The sequence below is a fragment of the Hemicordylus capensis genome, chromosome 13, assembly GCF_027244095.1.
Source record: "Hemicordylus capensis ecotype Gifberg chromosome 13, rHemCap1.1.pri, whole genome shotgun sequence".
In the NCBI taxonomy this organism is placed as follows: domain Eukaryota; kingdom Metazoa; phylum Chordata; class Lepidosauria; order Squamata; family Cordylidae; genus Hemicordylus; species Hemicordylus capensis.
The window spans coordinates 9,963,072-9,982,466 of NC_069669.1; the positions used below are offsets into that span (position 1 = coordinate 9,963,072).

At 50.1% G+C, this 19,395-nt stretch overlaps 1 protein-coding gene across 5 annotated transcripts in view; it reads left to right on the forward strand.

Annotated features, from left to right (window-relative positions):
* FBXL16 (F-box and leucine rich repeat protein 16) overlaps nt 1–19,395 on the forward strand; it is a 75,223-nt gene that overhangs the window by 22,719 nt on the left and 33,109 nt on the right. The gene's annotated exons all lie outside the window — the stretch shown is intronic.

Here is a 19,395-nt window from a genome sequence, read left to right on the forward strand (position 1 = left end):
TTGCTGCAAGGTTTAACTGCGCCACTAATTAAACCCCTAGGCCTCCGGCCAAGGATTCAGTGGAGCCCTGAGCCCTCTGCTTTCTCCAGTGAGTTCTGTATTCCAAGAGGATCACTTCCTTGGGTTTTTCTTTTTCTTTTCTTTTCTTTTCTTTTCTTTTCTTTTGAGAGCTACTGGAAGTGCTTACCTTAGCAAAAAGTGTGCTGTGCTCTTTGCATCTTTGCTGCGTGCTTTACTGGATCAGGTTTGTGGCTACACACCAGTAGCAAAGATGTGCTTGAATATGGATACTAGGGACATAGGAAGCTTCCTCCTACCATCGAGCTCAGTATTGTCTACACTGACAGGCAGCAGCTCTCCAAGGTTGTAAGCAGGAGCGTTTCCCAGCCCTATCTGGAGATGCTGCCAGGGGCTGAACCTGAGACATAGGAATATAGGAAGCTGCCATATACTGAGTCAGGCCATTGGTCTATCTAGCTCAGTATTGCCTTCACAGACTGGCAGCGGCTTCTTCAAGATTGCAGGCAGGAATCTCTCTCAGCCCTATTTTGGAGAAGCCAGGGAGGGAACTTGGAACCTTCTGCTCTTCCCAGAGTGGCTCCATCCCCTGAGGGGAAGATCTTCCAGTGCTCACACATCAAGTCTCCCATTCATATGCAACCAGGGTGGACCCTGCTTAGCTAAGAGGACAAGTCATGCTTGCTACCACAAGACCAGCTCTCCCCTGCTTGCAAAGCAGATGCTCTGCCATTGAACTATGGCCCCATCCTCAATTAGGTATAGAGGAATCTGCATTAAACTACAGCAATTCACACAAAGCATCCTACCCCAAAAGTATGAGCATCCTACCCGACTTTGGCAGTGGTGCACACTCCTGATTTTTGACCATGTGCTAGCCAAAACTTTGGGCGAAGGGGTGGGAAGTGATCACCTGTGAGGCAGGAGCTGCTTTGGCTCCTTCCCAGCCACAAAGAACAGTAACTGGCCAACCTCTCTCTCTCTCTCTTGTCTTGAGCTCTTTGGAGGAATGGCAGGATGAAAACATAGTAAACAGGATGAGTGCATGTGTCTTTCCAACACAGCTGTGCCCTTTAAAATTCACACCTCTCACAGAGAAGGGGGAATCGAACATCTGTTTCCGTGCATTGTAAAGATGAAAGCTACATTTGAAGCATCCACGTCGCCTTCAGAACTGATATGGCTTCCGCATGCATTGTACTCAAGAATGGCAATGCCTCGTTGGTGCAAGAAACAAGGCCTGACCTTGCCAATTATTATTTGAACTGCTGATGAGTGCAGGAGCAGTGAAACAAGAGAAAATGCAGAGAGGAGGGGCTGGGGGAAAAGAAAATGGACATTGAGGGTCTGCCCTTCACATCGTGAGCTGCCTTTAAAATATAGGCAAGGGGAAACAGGGGGCATTTTGTATCCCTAAAATACAGAAGTGCCTTTTTTTCAGCTTCCTTTTTGCAGGATGCTGATCTATGGGTTCTTCAGCCAAGATGGGGTGTGTGTTTAGTGAGGAGTGAGAAGTGTAGTGAAATATGGCGTTGAATCCCCCTGGGTGCTTTGAAAGCTGGAGAGCTTTTTGTGTAGTTCAAGCAAAGGCTGTGTTTATCTTATGGCTCATCTCTCTAGCTCCTTCTTGCCGCCTGTGACCATGCTGGGAAGGAGGGGGTAATGGGTTTGCTCTGTTTGCAGAACTCCCGGTCTGCTCTCCAAGGTCCTGAAACAGAGCCAAACACTTAGCTTGCTGTCCGTGGTGCTGAAACCTGGACTCTGTCTCGTATGTCGGCAAGCTATAATCCTGTGGGAAATTGCAGGGCGAGGAGGGAGAACATTTAGCGGTGTTGGTCACTGGACTTTGAGGGGAGCCTGGCTATCTCCTGCTGATAACTTGGAGTGGAGGCTCCCATCGGAACCTGTAAAGCTTCCTCAAAATTGAGGTTTTGGAAGGTTCTTGGCCGCCCAAGGAAGTCTCCTGTCTACATCTTCCAAAGCCTCTAAGGAAACTTCTCAGACTTCAAGTAGTTAAATAAGAGCATGCCATAAGAACAGCCATGCTGGATCAGGCCCAAGGCCTATCTAGTCCAGCATCCCTGTGAATTGAGATCTGAGCAGCGGGGACCAAAGACAGGGCCTTTTTGGTTGTGGGCCCTCGATTCTCGAATGCTCTCCCGGATGAACTTTGCCATGCCCCTGAACATAAGAACAGCCCTGCTGGATCAGGTCCAAGGCCTATCTAGTCCAGCATCCTGTTTCCCACAGTGGCCCACCAGATGCCTCTAGGGAGCCCACAGGCAAGAGGTGAGGCCATGCCCTCTCTTCTCCTGTTGCTCTCCTCCTGTATCTTGCCTCTGAGGCTGGAGGTGGCCTCTAGTCCTCAGACTAGTAGCCATTGATAGACCTCTCCTCCAGGAATCTGTCCAAGCTGCTCTTTAAAGCCATCCAGGCTGGTGGCTGTTACCACATCAGTTGGTGCAGCCACATTCTCAGTACCTCAGTGCTGTGTTCACACACAACCAGAAAAGCTTCTTTAGATGCTCAAGCCTGGGATATCCACTCCTTTTCAAGATTAGATGCTCTTCATCTGAACGAGGTACTCTCACTCTCAGCTCCGTACTTTCCATCTGGGGTTGGGCCCTGCCTGGTTAATCACTTCTTTTGCTTTCCTGTAGTGCCTGGTGCCTGGTAACTGACCTTAGACCAGCCAGCATTCACAATGAGATTCATCAAGTTGGCTTCATTTGAGCATCTTCGGAATAGGCTCACAGGGTTGGTTCTGCCCCCTGCTAACTGGGGCAAGAGGCTTCTCAACTGGTGTGTGGGGAGGTTTCAAGTTTAAATAGCGACTCTCTCTGCACAGGCTGCTCTGTCCACTCTCTGCAAGAGTAAATTGTTTAGTTAAGGAACCTGACTGCATTTTGGGTCAAAATGCATTTTGGGGGGTTGGGTCAAGTACTCCAATATCGTGATTTCCGTGAAGATCTCACACCTGCAATATTAGAGGGCCTTCTGGGTTTCATTCCTTGGACGTTCCTAGCAGTATAATCTACACAAAATGACTTTGCCTGGTCCACGACGGGCCACACCCACTAGTAAATATATATTTCTTCATTTGCATCCTCCGATGAAGGGTTCTATGCCCCAAACTTGGGGGTTTTGAAATATTTTCTCCATTAACATTTCTACTGTGCCTTCATGAAGTTTTGTTCGTTCTGGCTTCATGGAGAAATAGCCCAAAGAAAAATCTGTCTTGCAATGAGAAAAGTCCGCATTAACTTTGGGGTAAAGTTTCCCTCAAAGTACATCAGATTCCTAATGATTCATCAGATTCCTAATAATGCATGCATCTTTTCCTGCAAAGTGTGTGTGTGTGTGTGTGTGTGTGTGTGTGTGTGTGTGTGAGAGAGAGAGAGAGAGAGAGAGAGAGAGAGAGATCCAATATAATATGGTTTTCCTGTGCACATCCTTATGTATATCCCTATGGAAGAAGAAAGTGAGGCTGCATTTGTCCCTGAAGAAGTCAGAACTGCTCTAAGCAGAGGCTGTAATTCAGATCTCTTTGCCAGGGATGCTTGCCAGCAGTGAGCTCAGGATGAGATAACGCTCAGCAACGATCCTGTCCATGTTGCAGAAAGCAAGGTGATCCTCTTGTAGAAGGTGCTGGGTTTCCAGCAGCCTCACCTCTGTGGGGGTGGGGGGGTGGGGTCACAGTTCTCAGCCCATCCAGTGATGAACACCTCAAGATCTGAAGCTTGGGATAATAAATTGTGCCTCTTTCTGATGAGAATCAAACCTTGGCTGGCTGCACACGATCATAAGGATCCTGGTCAAAAAAGTTAATCGGGATTAATGCACCCAGCAGAGCTGATTGTGAGAACCCAGAATTTCTCCTGGTCAAACCACTCTGGTTATCTATCATTTAACTTGGATGGATAACCTGGATTGAATCCTGGCAGGGGCGTAATTATAATTGGGCAAGGGGAGACAGTTGTCTTGGGGCCCGCTGACTCCAGCCCCCCCAAGACATGTCACATGACTCCCTTTTACTGAATTTGTTCTGAATTCTGAGAAAACATACATGGTTGAAAGTCTCCTTTGCTAATCTGCAGCAAGGGGCCCATCTTAATAATTAGTGTTTCTAGTGTGTTCTAGGCATTAAAAGTAGCACAAATATATAGGAATCAATGCATATCACTATATATTGTGAAGTGTGCGTGTGTGTGTATTCAGTGAAATGTATTTCCAGGCAGTATACTTATTTAGAAATATCAGACTTAAATCCTTGGGGGCCTGGGGTGTGAGGAGGACCTGGACTTTGAGGGGGGACCCATTTTAAAATCTTGTCTCTGGACCCACTCCAGCCTTGCTACGCCTCTGAATCCTGGTTATCATTAGATTGGTTCTCACAATCCTCAGCTGAGCTGCCAGCCAGGTTAGGAGAGCTTAATGCACTCCCAATGGGCGGTTGTATGTTTGCAAAACTAAGGTAGGAGGAAAGGAGAGTATTTGTGTGGGAGGTGGGAGCAGGGTGGGATGGCTTTTGCCCACCCTCAATAAAATGCCGGGCACAGAATGTAGGTAGGTACACCCGCCCTATCCAGCTCCTGCCTCCCACATGATCACTCTCCCCTCCTCCTTCCTTCCTTTCTCAGCTCACATGACCATGGGTCAGAAGTGTTCCCAGCTCTCCTGTCTTGGCTGGTGGCCCCTCCTACCCAGATGAGGATTGTGAGAATCAGCCTATTGAATCTTGGCCATGTATCCTAGTTAAATGCAGGTTAACTGGAACAGTGTAAGTAGGATTACCCCCCAATTCTGGGTTTACACAATCACTAATCCTGATTAACTTGTTAATCATAATTGTGTGGATCCAGCCCCTTAAAGAGGAGATCTGTGGTAGCAGGTTTGAATCATCCCTTTTGCTAAGCAGAGCCTGCCCTGGTTTGCGTTTGGATGGGAGACTATAGAGCTCTTCCCACGATCAGTGAGAAGAACTCGCAGGCTATCTGCGGGGAGAGACGGTTTTGCTTATCCTCCCTGCAGATGATCTGTCTGTTCCTGGGCAGTGGTTCACCTGCGGTTCACCCAGTAGTGTCAGGGGTTGGGGTGCTGGGACGCACCACACTGCAGAGCCCCTCGGGGTCCCAATAATGCAACACACATTTGTGCGGTGAATTACTGGGATCCCCACTGAGTGTATCAGCCCTGGCTGGAAGCAGCTGCGGCTGACACACGATCAAAAAAAATGAGGTCAAGAGAGTGTTCACTCCCTTAACCTCTTTTAACTAGGTGGCTAGTTAGGTGGGTTTGCCAATGAGTAGCCACCAGGATTGGGTGTGATTCCGGTGGTTCACATGAGTGTGAAAAACCGGGCTAGACTCTCTTAGTGTGGTTTTGCATGCTCGTATGAATAGGCTCTATATTTGTGAGCACTGTAAAATATTCCCCAAAGGGGATGGGCCTACCCTGGGAAGAGCGTCTGCATGTTTGCATGCTGAAGGTTCCAGGTCCCCCTCCCTGGCAGCATCTCCAAGATAAAGCTGAGAGAGACTCCTGCCCGCAGCCTTGGGAAAGCTGCTGCCAGTCTGTGCAGACAATACTGAACCAGATGGACCAATGGTCTGACTCAGTATATGGCAGCTTCCTATGTTCCTATTTATAGGATCGTACATTTCGCCTTAGTATGGATGTCAGGTGCTCTGGAAACTGCATTTGCCAGGATTGCTTCTACTTGAGATGCTGCTAAGCCCAGTTACAAATCAAGCTGATGGGAGTTCTCCCATCACAAAAAGCAATGGCATCACGACTTGTGTCTTTTCAAGGAGAGGAGAGGCAGGCCTTCAACAAATGGAAAACAGTCTTAAAAAACTAAAAGCAAGGCAAACTCAGAGAAGGTAAAACCAGCATACAAGATTTTTAAAATGAGCCAATAGTTTGGGAATGCTGATCCTAGCAAAAATGTATCCCTACATTCATTTTCTTGCTGGGGCCAAGTAGCAAAATGAATTACGCCATGTTCTTGCAAACCTTTGATTCTGCATAACTTTGTATCCTTTTACACTCACTTTCACAGCCTATCTCTGATGGAAGTCTTGGGTGTTCAAAGTGCATGGAGAGTAATTTATTGCCATGTAATATTGCCCTGGTCTTAAAACAAGATCCGTGTCCTGGTCCTAGTCCCGATGGCCAATTCACAAACTGTGAGGGTTTTGTGGAAGCCACTTTCCTGCTCTCTAGTCCTTTGCCCCCAAAGGGAGAAGAGCTGGTAGCAAGCATGAATTGCCCCCTTTGCTAAGCAGGGTCTGCCCTGGTTTGCATTTGAATAGGAGACTACATGTGAGCACTGTAAGATATTCTCCTTGGGGATGGGGCCGTTCTGGGAAGAGCAGCTGCCTGCTTGCATGAAGGAGATTCCAAGTTCCCTCCCCAGCATCACCAGATAGGGCTGAGAGAGAATCCTGCCTGCAACCTTAGAGAAGCTGCTGCCAGTCTGGGTAGACAATACTGAGCTAGATAGACCAATGGTCTGACTCAGTATATGGCAGCTTCCTGTATTCCTAAGGTATATACAGTTGGGCTTCTCTGCTCATACCAGGGAAGCCTTTTAAGTCTCTGACTCTAAGAAATGGAGCAGTTGAATGCTACCTTCATTTTCTAGAAGTATTGCTTGCTGCACTGTAGCAGGGCCTCGCAGTTGAACTGAATGATCTCTAGTCCTTGGCATCTTTGGTTGGCTTGCTTTAATTTTGCATGCACCGAGAATTAATTTTAGCCGCTTGTTTTCTGGCCAGTTAAGTGCAGCAGACAGACTGATCCATCTCTGTTGCTTCGGAAAAAACAGCATCAAAAGAGCCAGCTGGTCATTCTCGACTCTTTTGCGCAGAGGCTTTCTAGATATTTACCGCCACGAAGAACACGGGAAAGGCCATGTAACTGTGATTCCTGGGGACTGTAGTTAGGGCAGGGTGCTCAGCATACAGTTAGCAACCTGTCGCTTCCTCTCACAGAACTACAATTCCCAGGATTCCCTGCCAGCCCCCATCAACCCTGAGCAGCTCTCTGCTTAATTGTTGATTGGGTTTGCATGAAGCTTCAGCCTGAGTAGAGTACTCTGCACGGCCCCCCCAGGACCATGTGGAGGCAACCATTCCCACGGACATTTTGCCCAACACCAGTGGGGCTCCCTTAAGGGAAATGGAGACCTCTTAGGAACAGAGGAGAATCGGAAGTCAGACCCTTGGTCCATTTTGCTCACTACTGTCTGTACTGACTGGGGCAGGAGTCTCTCTCAGGAATGAACCTGGGACCTGCAGAATTTTGCAGTTTAACAACTCATTCCTATCCCCTGCTCCTCACACACACCCCGTGTTCTGGGCAGGAGTTATCTGGGTCCCCGGAGGCCAAGATCAGCAGAGGAAGGGGGCAGGTTCAGGGCCGGAAACAAAGGAGCAGGACCAAGGACAGCTCCAAGGGCTGGATCAGGACTTGGAGAGCATCGAGGGCTCTGTACAGGGCGTCCACTAGGCGGGATAGGGCAGGAATTCTCAATCTTGGGTCCCCAGATGTTAGGAACATAGGAAGCTGCTTTGTACTGAGTCCGACCCTTGGCCCATCTAGCTCAGTGTTGTCTTCACTGACTGGCAGCAGCTCTCCAAGGCTGCAGGCAGGGGCAGAGGTGGAGCCACCACTGCATGAACGGGTTCAAAGAACCCGGGCCGCACCCCTCGAGGGGCCGCGCCTCCTGCCCCTGCCTCATAGGAGATCCATGGCGGTGGGCGAACATGGGCCACCGCTGGCCTCCCTACAGGCCTGGGCAGGGAGGGGGTATTTCCCAGGTTTGAACCTGGGTCCCTCTGCGTGCCAAACAGATGCCCTGCCACTGTGCTAAGGCCTCATGCTGTACCATCTTGGAAGGCAGACACACAGCGCTGGGGAGTGTAGCCCTTCCCACTTCTTTCCTCCTAGCTCCCTTAAGCGAGGGCTCCATCTCTCTTGAAGGGCTCTCCCAGGACGGAGAAAAGGGCAGTCCAGGTGAGCACAGTGAGAAATGGCTCTCGCCTGGACGGGCTGTCATCCAAGTAGCCCCATCGGCAATGAACGGTGACGGTCGCTGGCGTAGCGACTCCGAAGCCCTGATCTCGGCCTGGCATCCTCCCCGCTCTCCCCGCTCCTTTTCCCCGCCAGACACCCGCCGCAAATTGCCCGCTCTCCACGCCGTGTCATCCGCCCCCTGTGCTGACTGCGCCATAATTATCTGTTTTTATTTGTGTCACATCCCCCTAATTTAGGTGTCCTTCCGCGTTGTGCCGCTCGCTCCTCCTAATTGCTGCCAGCCGCTCGCTCAGCTGAGCGTCTCCTCCATTTCCTTCCCCTCCTCCGACTTAATCTTATCCCGAGTAAATTTAGCATGGAGGAGAAGAGAGATGAATGGCACCAACACCTTCCATGCTCTAGTCCATGCAGCAAGGAGGTCTTCTACAAAGCTGGTAGCTTTTTGGGCATACGGCCGGCCCCCAAGATTCCCCCATCAGTGGGGATAGCATCTGCTTGGCACGCAGAAAGTCCCAGGTTCAATCCTTGGCAGCATCTCCAGGAAGGGCTGAGAAAAATCCCTGCCTGGAGAGACGCTGCCAGTCAGAGTAGACAAGACTGAGCTAGGAGGATCGAGGATCTGACTCAGCAAACAGCAGCTTCTTTTGATCCACTGAACGATGGCCCCGCTGCACATTATTACCGTTACTGATTACGTTTGTATCCCATCTTTTCTTCTTCAAGAAGCTCAGAGTGGGGTCCATGGCTGTAGTCCCTGTTACCCGCACAACCGGTAGGTCCAGCTGAGGATATGGACTGCCCCCAAGATTCTCCCATCCGTGGGGATAGGGCTGAAGCTCAGTGGCAGAGCATCTGCTTTGTGTATAGAAGGTCCCAGGTGTGTGCCTCACCACATCACATGCAGGGGTCAGAGTTATCACCCAGAAGGCCCCGCACGGCCCTCTGAAACTCATTCCCCAGGCAGCTCGGAGTAAGGGAGAGAATGAAGGAAATACAAATAGGGCAAATATTTATATACCACTTTCCCAACAAAAGTTCCCAAAGCAATTTAGGAAGATATAAATACATAAAGATGGCTCCCTATCCCCAAAGAGCTCACAATCTAAAAAAAGGAAGATGTGCTGGACACCAGCAACAGCCGCCGGAGGGATGCTGTGCTGGGAATGGATAGGGCCAGTTGCTCTCCCCCTGCTTTAAATCGCTGCTTTAAAAAGGTGCCTCTTTGCTCAGTTAGCAAAGCCAGCAGGAATGAGGCTAGCCAGGGCAAGGGGCAAGCGAGGCGGCTCCGGGGAGCTGGGCCGCTTGCGTTCTTTGAGCCCGTCCATCCAATAACAGCTCCGTCCCCATGCTGAACATCGCTGGTTCAATCCCTGGCACTGCCAGGTAGATCTGGGAGAGACTCCTGCCTGAAACCTTGGAGAGTTGCTGCCAGTCAGGTTAGACAACACTGAGCTAGATGGACCAAGGGCCTGGCTCAGTCTACGGCAGTCTTGGGGCTAGGCTTCTTCTCCAAGAGAGGGTCTTCTTTGGGTCAGAGTCTGGGCGGATCCTGATGCACCAGTGGCAGCCCCGGCCTTTCCCATTTTGCATGGCCATGTTTTGAGATGGAGATGGCTGCCGAAAATGGCACTGTGCACCATGCTGAATGCCGTTCCCTCTCCCCAGGGGAGCCTGGGAATTGTAGTTTTGTGAGGCGGTGGTCTTGAGATCTCTAGTGGGGAATTCTCTTTTGGGCACACCACCTCCTCCTTCCGCGCAGGAATCCGGGGTCAGCGTGCCATTCTCTCACGCCGCAGTTGGCAGAAGCGATGCCGTCTCCGCATCCCCGCTCCCTGCTGAGAGCGCGAGATGTGCCAACTGCGGTGTGGGAGGCTGAGAGCCCATAATTGGCACCTTTCCTTTGAAGTGAGAGCCTCCAGCTTTCACTTGGAATGTGAGGATCTGGGATAATCAGCCTGGTGGCACGGCGGAGATTCAGGGCGCCCACGGCCTCTTAGATCAAGATGGCCGTCCGGGGCCCCTTGTGTGAGGCGCTCCAGCTTGCTTCAGGCTACACACGCCCACACTGAAGATGGAAGTGGCGGCATATCAGGGGTGACTCTGGAGCGACTTGTTTGGGGGAGAGAAGGGGTGTCAAATAAAATTATTAGGGGATTGAGGATTTTGCTGTGCATTAAGTCAGGGCTTGGCAGCCTTGGCATGCCAGCTGTTGAACTACAACTCCCACCATCCCCAGGCATCCCCGGGGGATGATGGGAGTTGTAGTTCAGCAACAGCTGGAGAACCCAGGTTGCCAAGCTCTGCATTAAATACCTATAGAGGTACAATAATTAATATCAGTTATTAATAATATTTAATATTAATATCTTTAATAATATTTCTTGACCTTATTAGCGAAGCTCGCTTGAGATTTTTAAACTTATTCAGGAAATGGGCCAGATTCCTCGTAGAAAACAACACTGTCTTTTTCGGATTTCAGGCTTCGTTCCTGGCTAGTTTTCTCTCCCTGTCCAAGAACATGCAGAAGGAAAGACTAGGGTGCGGAGAGAGGTCGGGATCAGGCCAATGGAAATCCGCAGAAGAGATGAGCTTGCACCTGCCCTTCACATGGTCTTCACTTCCTGGCCAGGAAGGAAGCAAAGCGGTTGGCCTGGCTCCTGGGGGGCTAAGGAGCGAGTGAATTCTGGCTCCCCAAATCTGGGTGCCTAATTTGCATATTATGTAAATTGGCTTACAAATAATTTCTGAGCAGAATAGTGACTACTGCACGTTTTGCTCCATATCTCCGCTTCTACAAGGGCTGGAGCTTAGCTTTTTTTTTTTTTTTTTAATGAAAGCTGAAATCCGGGTGAATCTGGGTGGGCTAAGCAAGCTGGGTGAGAGGCTAAAAATCTGGGTGAAACCCATAATTTCGGGAGGCGTAGCAACTCTAATGAGACTTCTTTAAGTAACAGAGGCCTTTTCAAATAATTAATGCAGGCTCTAAGGCCTTAAGATACTATGACTGTGTTGTCTGATACTTTGTTGTGAAACTCTAGTCTGGTGGATAGGGGCATGAAAGGAGGAGCAGGAAATATGTGTGGGGAGGGGGCTGCTAGCCCTTTGCTACCCCCTTGGAGTGATCCCTGCTGTATATATAAAAGCTGGTCTACAGATCAGGCAGACTGAGAGGGTAGAATTCTGGTCTGGACTCTACCATTTTCGCATGCAGGTGGTGGGGCTGGGTTCCAACCTTTGGGGTTGGTTGCCAATGTGTTCACTGCAGAAAGGGAGGGAGGAAAGTGAAGATCCTCCTCCTCTGCTCCTGATTGGCTGGCTATGTGCTGAAGCTCCGTCTGCCCCTCCCCTCAGCCTGACTGACAAGCATCAGAACATTAGCACTGTGCTCCCATTGAAATCAATAGAAGTAAACGAGTCTGAGGAAGTAGTTTACTCTCTCCTCTCCTCTGAGGGAGAAGAGCTGGTCTTGGGGTAGCAAGCATGAATTGCCCCCTTTGCTAAGCAGGGTCTGCCCTGGTTTGCATTGGAATGGGAGACTACATGTGAGCACTGTAAGCTCCTCCCCTTAGAGGGTGGGGCCGCTCTGGGAAGAGCACCTGCATGCTTGCATGGAGAAAGTCCCAAGTTCCCTCTCTGGCAGCATCTCCGAGACAGGACTGAGAGAGATTCCTGCCTGCAACCTTGGAGAAGCTGCTGCCAGTCTGCGTAGACAATACTGAGCTAGATAGACCAATGGTCTGACTCAGTATATGGCAACTTCCTATGTCCCTAGTCCCACTGATTTAAGAAAGACTGCTTATGAATAGCTTATGAGTCACTGATTGGGCAGCCTGAGTCTCAAAGTGTAACACTTAAATGTGTGTATTTTTGTATATATGTGTATATATGCACACAGATACATGCATGCACACATTTAAAAATGACCATTGTGAGAAAGACTATTCCAGTCACTGGCCTATATCCATACTAAGTTACTCATGAGTAAAGTAAAGTAAAGTAAAGTAATGTAAAGTGTGCTGTTGAGTCGATGTCAACTCCTGGCGCCCACAAAGCCCTATGATTTTCTTTGGTAGAGTACAGGAGGGGTTTCCCATTGCCTCCTCCCACGCAGTGTGAGACTATGCCTTTCAGCATCTTCCTGTATTGCTGCTGCCCGATATAGGAGTTTCCCATAGTCTGGGAAACATACCAGCGGGGATTCGAACGGGCAATCTCTGGCTTGCTAGTCAAATTATTTCCCTGCTGTGCCATTAGGTGGCTTACTCATGAGTAATCCCCTTAAATTAACTTTGTCTGGATGTAAGTCAGGGACTGGAGTCGTGTGTCTCATAACTGTAACAGAGAGAGGGAGGGGGGGAGAGAGGGGGGAGGGAATGCCAACAAATATTTATAAAAATACAAAGAAAAAAGTTACCACCCAATAGAACAAATGTACAAATGATTGAAACTTCTTAAATCACTTCGTTATTATAAATCACCTGTTATGCATGAATCACTTAAATCTCTTATTATAGTAAACACTGAATATGCATAAATGTACATATTTATAGACTGCTTTTCAACAAAAGCTTCCAAAGCGGTTTACATAGACAAAAATAAATAAATGAAATGAAATGGTTCCCTGTCCCCAAAGGGCTCACAATCTAAAAACGAAACATAAGATAGACACCAGCTGCTGTGATGGGGATGAATGAATAAGAGACAGACAGACAGGCAGAGTTTCTGTGAGGCTGAAGGTTTGCAACAGAAGGGGTACATTTTTTTTAAAGGGTTGGGAAACCCTAAGGGTTGTGTTTTTATTTATTTATTTTAAGCACTGGGGGGGGGGGAGAGGATGCCCGTGGGATGAGGCATGTAGCAGATGGCGCGTGGTGATAACTCCCAAGCCAGGTGGTACAGGAGAAAGACAGATTGTAAATAGAAACACGTGAGGTCGGATTGTGTCTGGCCGGCTGGCATGTTAATTGGGCAGCCTCCCGAATAGGGCGGGGGGGGGGGGATGGCGGTTCTGCCTACAAACCCCTAGGATTATCCCAGCTGCCCGAGACCCATTTCTCACACCTCAGCCCCGTTCCCAGCCCTCTTAAGAAGAGAGGATGAGAGACGACCCAGGGGGGAATGAGATTTCTGTTGCTGTCTGATTGGGCCGCGGAGATCAAGGTTGCCACCTTTTGTGAAGCAGCTCTGCTCCTGTGCCTTTTAACGGCATCCTGAGGCAGGGGTGCTTTTGCAGGGGGGCGCTTCTCGCTGGCCGGCCCAAGGAATTGGGGGCCAAAATCTGCCTTGCCCCAAGTCTGTGGTGGGGGCCATCCACCTTTCGAGATAGACCCCCCCACAAGCTTTGGAAGTGGGCAGGGAGCAGAGAAGGGTGCCAGCAGCTTCAACTCTCCAACTGTTTCCTGCCAGGAGCCTAAGGAGAGAGGGTTCTTTGCAGAACTGGCAAGGGTCAGATCGGTCCCAAAGAGCTACTCCAGTGGTGGGTGGTTGGGTCAGGCATCTTGCTGCCACCCCAAGAATCGGCCACCTGAGGCAACCCTCTCACCTCGCCTCATGGAAGGAAGGGCCGCCCCGGTTTCACCTGGCATGTGGTCAAAATGTTGTCAGCTAACGTTCTGCATGTCAGGATGCACAGGAACGGAGCTGATAGAGAAGGGGAACCCTAGCAAAAATGCCATAGGTCATATGCTCCAAAAGGCCTGGTTTTCTTGTCCACATCTCTGGAAGATGACTGTCTCTATTCAGTCGATGTTTTCTGCCTCTGGGGCATGCCTGGTACCAGGCACGTAGATGTAACTGAGTGGGGGGGGGGGATGGGGCAAATGTCCCATGACTGCCAGACATGGGGGGGGGTCACCCGAAGGCCCCTCACACACACACACACACACACACACACACACACACACACACACACACACACGAGAGCTGGTCTTGTGGTAGCAAGCATGAATTGTCTATTTTGCTAAGCAGGGTCCACCCAGGTTTGCATTTGAATGGGAGACTACATATGTGAGCATATTCTCCTTTGGGGATGGGGCCGCTCTGGGAAGAAGACCTGCCTGCTTGCCTGCAGAAGGTCCCAAGTTCCCTCCCTGGCAGCATCTCCAAGATAGGGCTGAGAGAGACTCCTGCCTGCAAACTTGGAGAAGCCGCTGCCTGTCTGTGTAGTCAATCCTGAGCTGGATGGAGCAAGGGTCTGACTCAGTATATGGCAGCTTCCTAGGTTCCTGTGTATGTTACTACGTACTCCCCAGCTCACCTGCTGCATTTTGTGTCCTTGTGCGCTGCCTTTGAGAGGCTGCGTGCCTGCTTTTGCCATGCTGCACCCAAACACAAATGCCATCAGACCGCACGGCGCAGTTGGCACGACGTTGGGACCAGATGTGAGTTGGCCCCAACAGGTAGGCACTGGAGCCTAGGAAGCTGCCTTCTACCCAATCAGACCCTCGGTCCATCTAGCTCAGTATTGTCTACCCAGACTGGCAGCGGCTTCTCCAAGGTTGCAGGCAGAAATCTCTCTCAGCCCTACCTGGATATGCTGCCGGGGAGGGAACTGGGAACCTTTGGCATGCAAACAGGCTGATGCTCTTCCACTCCGCTGTGGCCCCATCCCCTAAGGAGAATATCTTCCAGTGCTCACATGGAGTTTCCCTTGCAAATGCAAACCAGGGCAGACCCTGCTTAGCAAAGGGGACAGTTCATGCTTGCTGCCACCAGACTAGAGGCTGGTGGGTGTGTGACAGCGGTAGGCTGGGTGCACAAAGGTAGGCATTTGTAGGATGGGAGCTGTGCGGCTGTAAGTGCAGGGAGCCACTCATTAAATCTTGTCCCAGGACCAGATTTGACCTCACTGCCCCCCCTGGTTGGTACTCCTGTTGTGAATGTGGGTTGCCAGGCCTTTTCATTCTCCTGGTCCATCTCCCTCCCTCCCCGCCTCTCTAGAAGTTGATGCTACTTTGGATGCACACCCATGAAAATGCAGGCGTTGTTCAGCCTCCAGCCTGACATTTGACACCCTGAAGCTGCAGAGCTTTATTTGGGACTGTCGATTATGGTGCCAAGTTGATCCTCAAATCAAAGGGACAAGCATCTTTGTGGCATTTTGAAAGAGGCCAGGAGAAGCAGTTACAGAGTCTGGGGAGACGGCATGGCGTACAACTTGAAGGGCTTTCAACAATGTGAAAAAAAGAGAAATTCCACCCAAGGGGTCATTAGGAAGGGGACTGAATATAGATTAAAGGTAAAGGCAAAGTGTGCCGTCAAGTTGGTTTCGACTCCCGGCTCCTAGATTACTAATATTATAATGGCACTACAGACATCGGTGGTGAGGCCATGTTCGGAATAGTGATTAACGTGATGAAGAAATTTACGACTCCCATTAAATTAAAAGGACAATGTAGGCAGCAGGGGATGATTGGAGTTGTAGTCCATCAGCAGCTGGAGAGTATCAGGTTTGTCGCCCCTGAGCGAGAGTGTCAGACTTCCCCAGGAAGATCCAGATTCACAATCCCAGTTCAAGCATGTAGCTCACAAGGTGACCATATCGGCATCTCAAAGGCTAGTCTACCTCACAGGGTTGTGAGAATAAAATGGAGAAGGATAATGTGGCTTCCGGCGCTCCTAGGAGGCAGAATTGGAGAGGAATCCTTTATCTGTTTCTGAAAGGGCTGGAAATGTTATGGTCCTTTTGGACACATAGGCAAAGCACATGTGGGTGAGAGGAAGGTACTGAAAGACTCAGGTTAACCCACAGATAGGTTGGTTTCACAAAAATTCTGAAGAAAAAAATTAAAGGGGCACCCCCCTCCCACAAATGCCCCAATGTAATTTAATGGGACAGAATGTTCACAGACTCAGAGGGCAGTTAACAGTCAAGCAGGTGGACGGACCTAATGGAACTCAGTGATGGGCGGGGGGAAGGAGCACTTGAACAAAAAGAGCAGGCCCCTCCAAGACAGTCACAACCCCTTCTGCTTTGGATGGGGAAAGGTGCCTAAAACTCTTCATTTTTCTTATTAGTCTTTTCACACAGTTGTGTTTCTGAGGAGGAGGGAGTTTGACACATTGGCCTCCAAATAACACAAATACAACTGTAGGTGTGAAACCCTCCTGAAGAACCGCGGGGCAGGTTGCACACAGAACCTGCTCATCTGTTGATCATTTTATGTGTGTGCGCACACAGAGTCACCCAATAAACGAACAACATTCACCACCTCTTTCACACCAGGGATATACGGCACCAATTTGTGGTGGGTCCATACTAGTGTCAGCAATAATAACAGCAACTCCTTGGCCCTCTCTATAATCCGCAGAACAAATTACGCCAAGCCATTGTCGATGGATAATTCATGGCACGAAACACACAGGTCGTGCTTTTCTTGTCATCGGATTCGGGACCGAATCGGAGCTTTTGCAGGGCAATGTATCGCCCTGCCAGTGCCTCTCCAGAAAGTCAGCCTGGCATCTGTGTCCCTCTGCAGCCAGCCACTTGCTTGCAGTCCCGGTGAAAGAAAGGCCCATGTGTGCTTGGTGGAGGGGAAGCAGGTCTGCTCCGTGCGGTGGCTGGGTAGGGTTTCTCCGAGCCAGCTGGCTGAGCACCGAGAGTCATCTGCATTGGCACGTGATCTTGTACAGCGTCCAAAGAACCAGACAGTTGCTCTCCGTCTTGCTTCAGCATGTCTGGGCTGGCGGATCTCCCGAGACTCAGGCGCCCGTCTCGCGCTCAAGGTCGGGTCGGTGTGCCCAAGACGAATTGGAAGTGACATGCGGCCCGCAGTGCCATCAGGGGGGCCTTCTTCTGGCCTGATAGGATTGGAGGCCTGGTCAACGAAAAGACCTCAAAGAGGCCATCAATAATTAATAGGCTTATTTACAGGCAGAAATGTGTTTCGGTCACAGCAAGGCGAGAAGGCTGCCCACTTATCCACTGGCTCCTGTTGCTGTGCCTTTTAACAAATGGGCTTGAGGTGTGCACGTTAGCCCCAGGGCTGGATTAAGACACACTGGGGCCCTAAGCTATGTCAGACCAAGCCAGTGTGGCGAAGTGGTTAGTGTGCTGGGCTAGGAGTCAGGAGGCCCGAGTTCAAATCTCCACTCAGCCATGAAACTCACTGGGTGACTCTGGGCCAGTCACGTATCTCTCAGCCTAACCCACCTCACAGGGTTGTTGTGAAGATAAGCATAACCATGTACACGGCTCTGGGCTCGTCAGAAGAAAAAGTAAAGGTAAAGTGTGCCGTCGAGTCAGTGTTGACCCCTGGCGCCCACAGAGCCCTGTGGTTTTCTTTGGTAGAATACAGGAAGGGTTGACCATTGCCTTCTCCCACGCAGTATGAGATGATGCCTTTCAGCATCTTCCTAGAGTGCTGCTGCCCGATATAGTCTGGGAAACATACCAGCGGGGATTTGAACCGGAAAAGCAGGATATAAATGTTTAAAATAAGTACCTAAATGCGTGAAGTTTGCAAGGGTAAATTTTGAGAGCAGACTGGCCCCAACTAGGGTTGGGTGGCAAGGCAGTGTTGGGGTGCCATAGGAACATAGGAAGCTGCCATATACTGAGTCAGATCACTGGTCCATCTAGCTCAGGTTTGTCTACACAGACTGGCAGCGGCTTCTCCAAGGTTGCAGGCAGGAGTCTCTCTCAGCCCTATCTTGGAGATGCTGCCAGGGAGGGAACTTGGAGCCTAGATGCTCTTCCTAGAGCGGCTCCATCCCCTAAGGGGAATCTCTTCCAGTGCTCACACTTCTAGTCTCCCATTCATATGCAACCAGGGTGGACCCTGCTTAGCTGAGGGGACAAGTCATGCTTGCTATCACAAGACCAGCTCTCCTCTCCCATGTCTCAGACACCGCAATATCATGAGCCGTCCCTGGCCTCACCTGATCCCTTCCTCTTGAGGAGGATTTGTGTCAACATCAAATCTCTCCTAGAAAGCCTGTTTGGAAAGGGTGGTTTCCCCCCACTCCCCCGCCTTTTTCCAAACTCCGGGATTAATTTGTGATCAAAACAGCCGCCTTCAGTTGCTGTGGTTACTGCTGAAAGATTAGCTAGCACGACCATCGCAGGACTAGGGAAGCTCAGCAACAAGAGCTCTGTGGGAGGAGAGCTGGTCGTGTGGCCGCAAGCATGAATAGTGCCCTTTGCTAAGTAGGGTCCATCTTGGTTTGCATTTGGATGAGGGACTACATGTGAGCGCTGGTAGAGGTTCTCCTTGGGGGATGGGGCCATGGCTCACTGGAAGAGCATCTGCTTTGCATGCAGAAGGTCCCCAGTTCATTCCCTGGCAGCATCTCCAGGTAGGGCTGAGAGAGACTCCTGCCTGCAACCTTGTAGAACTGCTGCCAGTCAGTGTAGACAATACTGAGCTAGATGGACCCATGGTCTGACTCAGTGTAAGGCAGCTTCCTATGCAGTCATGCAGAGGAAACTGATGAAAGGTCCAATGGAGTAGGTGAGAACATAAGATACAGAGATGTGCGAGTCGCCTCGACCTAGAGCCAATTCGACATCAAATACATAGAAGGATACTATTGACCTAGGATACTAGGTCAATAGTATCAAAAGCCACCAAGAGGCCCCAAAGGACCAACAGAGTCACACTTCCTCTGTCAATTCCCAGTTAGAGAGCATCCATCAGGCCGACCAAGGCAGTCTCCACCCCTTAGCCCACCCAAAAGCCAGTTTGAAATGGGTCTAGATAATCAATTTCCTCCAAGACTGCCTGGAGCTGGGAGGCCACCACCCTCTCAATTATCTTGCCCAGCCACAGAAGGTTGGAGACAAGCCTGTGGTTGCTCAACGCTGAGGGATCCAAGGTAGGCTTCTTCAGAAGTGGTCTAATAATTGCCTCCTTAAGACAAGGAGGCATCCTACCTTCCCTCAAAGACACATTTATCATCTCTACCAGGTCTTCTGCAACAACCCCCCTGCCAGATAGTATAAGCCATGTCGGTCAAGGGTCAAGAGGACAGGTGGTCAGAACTTGACCACATACACATGGTCTCACCCAGCTCACTTCCTGGCCCGGGAGGAGGCGAAGAGGTTGGCTTGGCTCCTGGGAGGCTGGAAGATTCTTCTACCTAGCTCGCTGCACTGGCTTCTGCTGCTAGTGAGTGAACGAGACTTTTTAAAATAATGGACGCCTTTTTAAGCTAGTGTCAGACAATATGATGGTATTGTCTGTTGTAAAGTCCCAGTCTGGTGGCTGGGGAGTGGGAAATATTTTGAGGGGGTCTGCATTATCCCTTGCTTCCTCTTGGAGTCGTCCCTGTGCTTCTACCTGGTCATGGAGAACCTCATGGAAGAGAAGTCTATCAACAGCTACTAGTTGGAGGGCT